Raw genomic sequence first — 9,589 nt, 5'->3', positions numbered from 1 at the left:
GTATGAACATCATTGTTGTTGGTCAAAGTGGTATCAAAATTCTTGTAAAGCTATAAACATATCATTGCAGATCTGCTAAAACTTACAAGATCTTAAAAGTCACTACAGCAAATCTCTTGGAGATATATTTCTTAATATCCTAACTATAGTACTTTTTAGTATAAAACATCAATACTTGTTCAAAACTGACCATCCCCTTTATGTGCCTTGGGAATACAAAAGAACTAAACACCAGACAATACAGTGCAGACTGTAGTGCCCAAGGTCTCAAACTGTGGGTACTACAGAAAGGACACCGTATGTTTTTATGGTCATCTATCAGGCAAGTGGCTGTGAGTTGTGGGTGGGGAAAACAAGGCTGCAAGCAACACTGGGGCTGCAAAGGGTGTTCTGCAAGCAAGATCAGGTCTGGCAATGGTGAGGGAAGTCTGCAAACAAGCCTGGAGATTCAGGCTGGTAGGTGGGGGTTTGTGATGGAGAGAGCTTCTGTAATGAAAAACACTATGATGCTGGAGGAACGCAGCAGGCCAGGCAGCATCCATTGAGAGAAGTAGGTGGTCAATGTTTTGGGTCAGGACCCTTCTTCAGGACTGAAGATAGAAATTGGGGAAGGCCATTATATAGGAGGGAAAAGCAGAGCAGTGATAGGTGGACAAAAGAGGGGAGGCAGGTGGGCACAAGGTGGTGACAGGTAAATGCAGGGGAGAGAGAGTGATAGGCAGGTGCGGGGGAGAAGGGGAGAGCAGGTCCACTGGGGATGGGTCAAAGGTAAGGAGAGAAAGGAAAAAAAGGTAGGAAAAAAGAGATAGGAAAGGGAAGAGAAGAAGCATGGTGACCAATGTGTAAAGAGGTGGAAATTGGGATTGGGATTAAGATTGGTGCGTGGGGGGTCATGGGCCTTGGCCATTAGGGGAGTTTCACACACTCAGCTGATCAGAATGGGACCAAGATTGAGGGTATTGATGCCGCATGTTAAGGTAGGTAGTCAAAGATCTAAATTAAGTATAGAACCTTTATTAATGTGAGCCTAATGTTGTTTAGATCCACATATCCCATAAGTATTTAACGATGGTCATTCCTGGGCACCTTAGGTCTAACTTCGCTGCATTGTTTCAAAAGGACCATTGCATGGAGAATGTCATCATTCTGTGTGAACCTTGCTGGAAAAGCCTAGTCACACAACTTGACCTCGAAATGGTTACAAGAGCATTCTATTTCAAACTGCATCATTTTTTTTTAGACACATTGTGATGAATAGCGATGGATAAAATTAGTGCTACACATTCAAGTTACTGGACTATACTCTTTTCAAATAATGACTTTCAATGCTCCATGATAGCTTAGTCTGAAAATGAAGAGTCAAGCCAGAAAGACCCCGAATTGAATAGGTTTATGTCATAAAGTCATATAGTACAGAAACAGGCCCTGCAGCCCACTGTGTCCCTGCCAGCCATAAATACTCCTCTGTACTTATCCCCTTTCCCGCCCACTCACCTGAAAGCTTCTACATCACAGCGTTTGAAGTGCTCATTCTAAATGCTTCTTAATGCGGAGTTTGCCATCTCAGATACAGCTGCAGGAGGACGTGCTATGACATCACTGCCTTCAATCCAGGGAAGTAATAGATTACCAGGTTTCCATTTCAGATTGCTATCCACAATTGAATTGTGCTCGAATTTGGACAGTGGGTGCAAATGGTATCAGGTTTGGCTATAGTATCTTCAAAGTTGAACAATCTCTACTTCACTGTTTGAATAATGGTATACCAGTGTGAAGCTGGTAGCTCTTCAGATAAGGAGGCAAAATATTCTAGACGAAAGACAGTCCTTAGAGGATTGTTCAATTCATAGGTACAGCAGTACTAATACTGGAAGAATTCCCTTATATGGTTGGCTTGTACAGGTACCCCAATCTCCTTTTCCAGAGTCATTTGAATTCAGATTGCAAGAAGAACTATGAAATCAATGTAGCTGTTACCTGGGCTTATAAAAAAAAGTCAATGCATAAATTGTTGTACCTTTAATAAACTGACTAGGATTACATACCACTTGTAACACACAGTTAACAGGGACTTGTGAGATGGCCATCAACAGTGGCAATGGTCATCAGCCGAGGTAACCCAACACGACCAATGTCAGCAGAGAGTGTGAAATAACAACAGGTGCAGAATGAAGCTCAGGGCTCTGTTTTCATCACTAAACAATCCACAGGTATTTTTCCACTATCAATATTTAAAGAGACAATATGCCACTTTTAAGTTCAGAGATGAGAGATGGTTTTGCACTCCGCACTTGCATTCAATTGAATCTGCAGTGAGGCCAGCCACACTCACTTCAGTACCATACATGTTTTGATATATGACAAATCATTCAATGTTAAATCTAAGGTCAGGAATCCCTTTTCTAATTACTTGTTCCTGGTATACGAGTTTATTTTCACTTTATCCATCATTGATTAAAGACTTAAGGTTGACTATAACACTGAATAATTTGCCATTGCATGAAACTGTAAATCTGAAACTTCCCGTGTGTATTAAATAGTAATCTATCACTGGATGCGTGCAGCAATGTTCTTTACTCATTACTGCTTTCCTCTGTTACCCAGTTTAACAGAGGGCAAGTGTTGGCAATCTCATATCAGTTTCCTGAGGTTTGCCTGGTGCTACCTCTGACATTATTGGCTCTCCAGTGAACATACTTAACTTTATCACTCATTGCACACTGTGACAACACTGGAACAAATACTCATTCAACACAAGTGCCTAAGCCATCCATCTTAGTAAACACTTCCCTTGCAATCACTTGAAACATGGGCTACCTGTGAATATTATATTATCTGAAAATTTAAATTCTTGGTGATGTCATCTGAAACATACCAGTTTCCATGTACAGTAAATCTCTGATAATTCGCTATGCTTGGGACTTCGCTAGTGTTGCACTGGCAGATTTTCCAGACAATTGGATGTTAGTCCTATTAATACCACAACTCACTTTAATCACTTTACTTAAGATGTTAAACAGCAGTATAATAAGCTTTTCAGTGAACTAAGTGACTTTAAAGAGAACAGGAAACAAAATCCACTGAGTTTAAAGGGAGTGTGGGAACAGGAAACTGGCACGTTTAAAACGAGTGTGGGAACAGGACCCCAGCAAGTTTAAATGGAGCATAGAAATGGGGCCCCAGCAAGTTTAAAAGTAGTGTGGGAACATGGCCCCAGAGAATTAAAAGCATTGGGAATGGGTCTCCGACAAGTTTAAAAGGAACGTGGGAGGGCACTGGCGAGTTTAATAGGAACACAGGAAACATCACCTGGTGAGCTAGGTGCCGAATCAATCAGATGGCAGATTATCAGAGTTTTACTGCAAGTGCAAACAACACTCAAGATCTAAGGATTCCTCCATGTTTTTTGATTTCTCGTACTCGGCGGAAATGCCTCCAACAAAATACTGAGAAGATTAAATCCACTACCTTTGATTTCTAACTATAAACTGCATGCTTTGTCCACTATTTTTACACACGGCAAATGGCTGAAGCAGAGTTGGAACTGACCTTTGTGATGATAATATGCTGAGTTAGGATCAAAATGGTTTTTTGAAATCACTCTTCTTTAAGTGGAGGCACAATATGCACTGCGACTGTTGGTAATACTTTAACATTAGAATCATGTAGTTAAACTCAGTGCCAAATTCCTGCCAATGGCCTGTGTACATTTGAGGAAACGTTATTATACATCAGTTGAGTAATAACATTTTTCCATTTTTGACTACTCCATTCTTTTGCAACTGTTTGTCCTGCAGATGTTTTAACCCACTCAGAGCCAAGGAGTAACTTGCAATCATAAGAATTATAATACAGAAGATGCTGGAAATACTCAGCAGATCAGATAGCATCCATGGAGAGAGAAAAACAGGGTCGACACTTCAGGCCAAAGACCCTTCATCATTTGCTGCCTGACCTACTGAATATTTGCAAAATCTTCTATTCTTATTTCCTATTTCAAGGTTCTGCAGCTTCTTTTACTTTCATAAGAATTAATAGCAAGCATGCACTATCTGACCCTTTGAGCCTATTCTGCCATTCTACCTCAGCTTCATTTCTCTACACTATTCCCGTTTCCTTTGATTTGTTTAATATCTAGAAATTAGCCTCCAGAGCCTGATGACACAGAGAATTCCTCATTTCAGTCTTAAGTGGCTTAACCTTATTCTGAGACTGACTCCTGTTTCTAAACTCCTTGGCCAGGCAAAATATCCTCGATGCATCTAGGATAGGGCCATTTAAAGATGAAATCAATGAGATCAATCATTCAATGAGATCACCTCTCTTTATTTTAAACTTGGGAGAATACAGTCTCCACAATCTCTTCTTAGCAGCGTCACCATCCCTGGAACCAGTGTAGGGAATCTTCACTGCATGCTCTCTATGATAAGTTTGTCTTTTTTGGGGGGCAGTGGTTAAAAGACCAAAAACTGTATACAATATTCCAGATGCGATTTCACTGGTGCCCTATACAATGCCAGAAGACATCTTTACCTTCATAGTCATACACTAAAATTGTACCATAATAAAGGCCAACATATGTCTAGCTTTCTCAATCACTGCTGCACCAGCACGTTGGCTTTCAGTGACTTTTGGACAAGGACAGCTAGGTTTCCTTTGTACATCAACACTACCCAATCACTATTTTGAAAAATACTCTGCTTTTCTGTTCTATGCACTGAAGTGAATAACTTCACATTGGCAGGCACAGTAGTGTAGCAGTTAGCGTAACGCGATTACAGCGCCAGTGACCTGGGTTCAATTCCCGCCGCTATCTGTAAGGAGTTTGTACGTTCTCCCCGTGTCTGCGTGGGTTTCCTCAGGGTGCTCCGGTTCCTCCCACATTCCAAAGATGTACAGGTTAGGAAGTTGTGGGCATGCCACGTTGGCGCCGGAAGCGCGGCGACACTTGCGGGCTGCCCCCAGAACACTCCACGCAAAAGATGCATTTCACTGTGTGTTTCGATGTACATGTGACTAATAAAGATATCTTATCTTAACCACATAATATTGTATCTGCCAATATTCATGCCCGATTCACTCAACTTGTCCACATCCTCTTGGAATCTCTTTACATTCTCCTCCCTAATCACATCCCACCTCTTTTGCATCAATGGCAAACTGGGAAATATAACATTGGTCTCAACGAAATTGTTGACATGAATCATGAACAGCTGAGTGCCAAGCACCGATCCCTGCACAAACCACTCATCACGTTCTGCAAACACGAAAGACACCTGTTTATTCCCACTGCTTGCTTTCTGGTTCATAAGCAATTACCTAATCCATATATTATGTGTCAATCTATTCCCTCTGACTCATGTATTTGTTTAGCAAAAGCCTTCTGAAAATCCAAATACTGCGCATGTACATGTTCCCCTTTATCCATTCCATTAGTGACACCCTAAGACATCTCAATTGGATTAGTCAATTATGATCTCCCTTTCATAAATCCATTCTGACTCTGCTTAATCCTAATATTCTTTCCTGGCATTCTGTTATTACATCCTCCACTATAGACTCCAGCATTTTCCCTACTAATTTTGTTAGCCTAACAAGTGTTAGTTCTGTGTTTTCTTTCTCCCTCCTTTCTTAAATAGTGGGTTCACATTTACTACTCCACAACCTGCAAAGACTATTCCAAAGTCTTATTTAAAAGATGATAACCACTGTATCCACTAATTAAATATCCACCTCTTTCAAATCTCTGGAATGTGAAGCATCCTTCACCTGAACAAAAGACAAAAGTCTATTGTAAGGGACTCTGTCCAATTTGCATTCATTTAAATTAATACATACAAAATGAAGCAGGGGCTGTCAAAATTCTTGTTCCCCTCCAATTTTCTCCTTTTCACTGGGGTTAACAAGCCAAACCAGAGTCAGGAAAATGCCCCCAAAATCTCTTCTGTCCACTTACCCTGGACTCATCAGTACACTCCTATTTCAAACTGTTGTTCTGCTGGTGTCCTGGACAATAACATTAATTTAATTTGTTTCTTCCACAGAGCCTGTTTCTTTCAAAAAAAAGAGTCTTTGTTGAAGTCGTCTATGTTGTCAGGATTTTGGAAGAATTAGTGTGCGGTGAACAAGGCCAACTAAAGGGATAAAAGGGCTTTATTTTGGTTGTAAAATGTCAACACGAAATAATTTTGAGCAGTCTCAGGTCAGTTCTTAGTGGGTGTGAGTCCACAGAGCAGAATTGTGCCAATTTGGAACTATATCCAGTAAATTTGTGTTTAGAAATTCCCAAAGGATGACTAATCTGAGGAAATGCTACACTCGGTCCTGTTTTATGATAATACATAGAAGGGATAATTCTACAATTCTGTCAGTCTCAATTTTATGCTTAAGTCTCTGAAATGGAACTTGAAGTTACAACCTTCTGATTCTAAGGCAAAAGTGCTACCAACTGAGCCACAACCATATCTAGGAAATTACACACGTCCATTGCTTATGAGGAAAGAGTTGTACTATTGTACCCAGATGAAGAGACATTCCTAACATTAGAACCCTTTTTTTTAAAAAAAAGATTCACCGTTGGATTCATTTGAATGAATCTTGGACATCAAGGAAAGAAAGATCCTCACCAGCAGGACCTTCTGTAATTGGAGCTTCATCATTTAAATTTGAAAGGGCTTTCCAGTGAAATGCTTTAACCGTCAAGAAAATGGCACGCATTTAAAAACTTCCAACTTCACTGAAGTTAATTGAAACCACGTCTTCAGCCCTTGAAGGGAAGATGGTTACTGAAGTCATTCCACATGTTTCAGCAATTAGTAGAAGCCATGGCAGACCACAATCAACTGTAGGTCATTTTCGTGTGTGGCTTTGGAGGCTTAGGTACATGAGGTGGTCAGTAAGAGAGGCCCTGTGCCTGCTGGGGATTAGGAATCCCTCCAAGTCCACGATCAAATATCAATTGGAAGTGGCCACACTCATGAAACCTAAGGGCTTGGATCAGTGATTCAAGGAATTAATGACCTCACTCATCTCTTGAAAACAAATCTTATCTCCCAAAAATTACATTATTAGCCTCACTCACTATTCCATGCTGTATGACCCATGTCTCATCTAATCTCTATCATTCAAGACTCCTTCCATCAAGAAAAAGAATGTGCAATCCAATCCTAATTTGCACCCAGTAGAGAAGGTAATTTTTGGGACTACTGTAGAAAATTCCTCACACACTGAATAGTAGCATGTGGAATAATTGGTCTGATAACAGAAGTAAATCCCAAATTTCCAAAACATTTAGATGTAACAAAACAGTTACATTAGCATCTTTCTCCATGGATGAATTAAGATGGGTCAAACTCCCTCATAATCCAGTTAAGTTACGATCTAAACTCCGGGACACTTGGAGCATAAGTTGAAATCACATGCAGCAGGTCCTGCCCCTTCAGGTCTCTTCTTTGCATAAATATGAAGGATTGTTGCTTCCTTCAAGAATTCTGCAATGCACAGTGAATGCATGGGGTTGCTGATCACTGCAAAAAAAAAGGGTTTAAACAATTTGTCAGCCAAATGTGGAGAGAAAACGAGCCATGACTGAAGTATATACAAATAGAAAGGAAGAGAAAAACTGGTCTTTTTTTTTTTTACGGAGAGGGAATTGCTGTTGGGAGTTTGTCATTTTGTGCAATAACCCATTCAGAAGAGAGGTAGATGGTCAATGCATTGTCCTAGACGAGGAGAGCAAGAAATTAGAATCAGAAGTAATTTTTCATGCTCAGGGAGGACCATTGCTGACACTTCTCTCCCTTTTCTGGATCTCTCTGTCTCTATCTCACAACACAAACTACCCACTGTCATAAAGCCATTGACTCAGTTACCTAAACTACACCTCTTCCTACCCCGTCTCCTGTAAGGATGCCATCCCTTTCTCCCAGTTTCTCCTCCAAACAGAAAAGAGATAAAATTTCCCCTAGTCCTCTCCTTTCATCTCCTAGCTTCAGCAGCCAGCACATCATCCTTCATCATTTCCCCCAGCAACAATAGGAATCCCACCACTAGCCACATCTTTCCCTTCCCACCTTCCACAGGGACACTCCCTCCACAACTCGCTGGTCTGCTCATCCTCCCCAGCCACCCTTCCCTGACTCCTGGCCCTTTCCCCTGCAGCCACAGGAGATACAACACTTCTACTTGCACCTCCTCCCTCACCAACATGCAGGGACCTAAACAGCCTTTCCAGGTGCGGCAAAGATTCATGTGCACCTCCTCCAACCTCATCTACAGTATTCTGTGCTCACGATGTGGCCTCCTCTACATCAGTGAAACCAAGCACAGACTGGGCAACCGATTTGCAGAAAATCTGCACTCTGTCTGAAATGGTCAACCCATGATCCTGGTTGCATGTCGTTTCAATTCCCTACTCCCACACCAATTTCTCCGTCCTTGGCCTCCTCCCCTGCCAGGTTGAGGCCCAATCCAAACTAGAAGAGCAACACCTCATATTCCACCTGGATAGTCTACAACCCAATGGTATGAACGAGTTTTTCCCATCTCAGAAAACCCTTTCTTCTCGTGTTCCACCCCCCCCCCTCCTTCCGATCCAGCTCCCATCCTTATTCCCCTCTATAGCCCCCCTCCAGCCCTGCATCACCTAGATTCATCCTCCTCCCCCTCTTGGTTCCATACACCTATTACCCACACACTTCACCCACCGGATCCCACCCCCTCCCCCCCCCCCCACTCCACCCATCTGGTTGCCATCTACCCTTCACCTCTTCCCTATGGTTCCCCTTATTACCATCTCGCATATCAAATTCCAGGAATAGTAGCCTTTTGTGTTCTTGCTTATCACCCTCCAACAGCAGTCTCCACCTTCACCCTCCCTCTCCTCCCACCTCCCTACACTTTTTTTCCTTGGCTGCTTCCACCCATCACCCACCTGTCCATCACCTCCAGCAGTTTGTTTTTTGCCTAATTTTCCTTTAACTTGTCAAGAAAGTTACCGTATCAAGTAAACATAAGTAGGATGTCAAGAAAACCATTCCTCATTGGAAAAAGCTCATAATATTTTCTTAGCTGTTCTTATTGTCCAAAACTAGCAAAATCTATCACAGTTACACCCACTTTTCAGTATTTAAAGCATCTCTTTCACAACCTGGTTCACGAGACACAACAGGTCAATATACAGTACACCAAGCAATTTGGAAGGTACGTAGCACATTGACATTTATTACAAGGATTGGAGTACAAAATTAAACAAGTTTTGTTTTACTGAGGTTGTACAGCTTTAATGAGATCATATCTTGCCCTACACGAAGAAAGATTGATGCATGTGCAGAAGAGTCGAGAAAAATGAAAGATGATTTTGTGAGACAGAGAGATTCCAAGAGGCACTGACAAGCTAGATCCTGAATAGCTGCATCCTTGGACTGCAGGATTAGATCCAGCAAACATAGTAACAGAATAAGGATCTGGCCATTCAGGACTAAAATGAAGAAAAATTTCTTTGATAATAAAACCCTCACATATTGTGAGTATATTTAAGGCTAGGATTGAGCGGACTCAAAGGAAGCCATGTAATATAGGGATTGGGCAG

Source organism: Pristis pectinata, chromosome 17, assembly GCF_009764475.1.
Source record: "Pristis pectinata isolate sPriPec2 chromosome 17, sPriPec2.1.pri, whole genome shotgun sequence".
In the NCBI taxonomy this organism is placed as follows: Eukaryota; Metazoa; Chordata; class Chondrichthyes; order Rhinopristiformes; family Pristidae; genus Pristis; species Pristis pectinata.
This window is presented reverse-complemented; position numbering follows the sequence as displayed.